The sequence below is a fragment of the Rhagoletis pomonella genome, unplaced genomic scaffold, assembly GCF_013731165.1.
Source record: "Rhagoletis pomonella isolate Grant_MI unplaced genomic scaffold, Rhpom_1.0 Rhpom_scaffold_00011, whole genome shotgun sequence".
NCBI lineage: Eukaryota > Metazoa > Arthropoda > Insecta > Diptera > Tephritidae > Rhagoletis > Rhagoletis pomonella.
In genome coordinates this window covers 16,636,704-16,638,341 of record NW_023458565.1, presented here as the reverse complement: position 1 = coordinate 16,638,341, position 1,638 = coordinate 16,636,704, and positions in this window count along the sequence as shown.

Here is a 1,638-nt window from a genome sequence, read left to right as displayed (position 1 = left end):
AAGAAAATTGCCATTCAAAAAACAATAACTCACAATAAATGAACACATAACATAACTATGGTATTCTGCCTACCCTGAAGAAAACTACCGGAATTTATATATGTATGTCCTTGCGAATTTGCGGGTATTCCACTGCGTGTTATGTATGTACTTAGTTATGTTGTGTGATCTTTTAATGCCGTACGAACCACGTGACACGACAACTCATCAGCAGATTGCGATCGATTTCAGCACCTTCGTTGGCCCAAAGAGGCTCGTAGCGCCTTTGATGATTAGCAAAATTTATTTTGGCAAGGATATACCACTACTGATATACATACATATGTACATACTTTTGTGTGCAGTCAAGGGTTGTACTCTGATAATGAGCATTGTATACTCCTTAAATTGCATTGTGTACACAGCAAAAGAAAGTCAACAACAGCTACAGCTATTTATGTACATACATATGTATGTAAGAATTGGCATTGTTCTGGCCACACGCTTTTGCAAAATGTTCGCCTCAGTGTGGTATTTGTTGCATTCTTTTTCGCATCCTTATCCGCCTCAATGTTGGTGCAATAGCAATAAATCGTCAATTGTTAATGATTTTAGATCAATGAAGTTGTTATGTGAAAACAATGCGCCGTTTGGGTTTGAGTTTTCAGAATTAAGGTAACTGGTAAATTAAGTTGCATACTTGTGTTGTTGTTGTTGTTTTTTTTTGACGAATGGCGAAAAAGATACAGAGGATATACAAATGGATGCGTGGGCTGAAGCAAACTATTCATTGCGAAAATGTAATTTTACGAAAAAATTCAGAGACTTTAAAAAGGTTGATTATTATTTTACAAGATTTTATAATCAAAACATAAAGTGTGGGTGTTCACAGGTTATCTGCTTGAAAATTTTTATTTTTATGTATTTTGTTATTGTGAAAAATATAACCACATACCCTGATAGGCAGACAGGTGTGAACATTCACAATGCAGAAAATTGTTGCCTGGCTTATTCGAAAGTATTTAGACAAGGATTTTTCTCAACGCGGAATATGATTCACTAACGACATTTTTTTATCAAAGTTTCACACTTTTTATAAAGTTCATAAAAATTAAAAAAAAAAAATCATTAAATTTTCAACTTTTTATTCAGAATTTCTAGAAAATTTTCGAGTGTGCAGCTTTGTAGCCCATTCAATTTTAGTAAAATCAAGTGCAAATATCAAGTCGCTTAAATTACCGTTGATATTTAGATTTTTATTTTTTTTTTGTGGAGGGTGTTGCGGGTTTCTTCCATGTAAAAATAAATTATGTTTATTTGCTATGTTTTTCGCTCAACGAATTTTCGATTTTTTTCGATCACAAATAATGATTATTTTTTATTTTTATTTTTCGCTCAGAGAAGATAATTATTTTTGAGTTTTATTTTTCCACTTAACAATTATGATTACTAGTGTTCGCCCAGCGGTTGAAATTCAACCGATAAAATTAGGGATTGTTTATGTGAGTTGAATGAGCTGAAAAAACATTAGTTGGAATGGGTTAAGTGGAGGGGAGTTTAGCTTAGCTCTTAGCATACCACTAAACCATAAAATAAGATTAAATAACATAACATATGAAGCATAACACACCACAATATAACATCGCACAATCTTCAGTT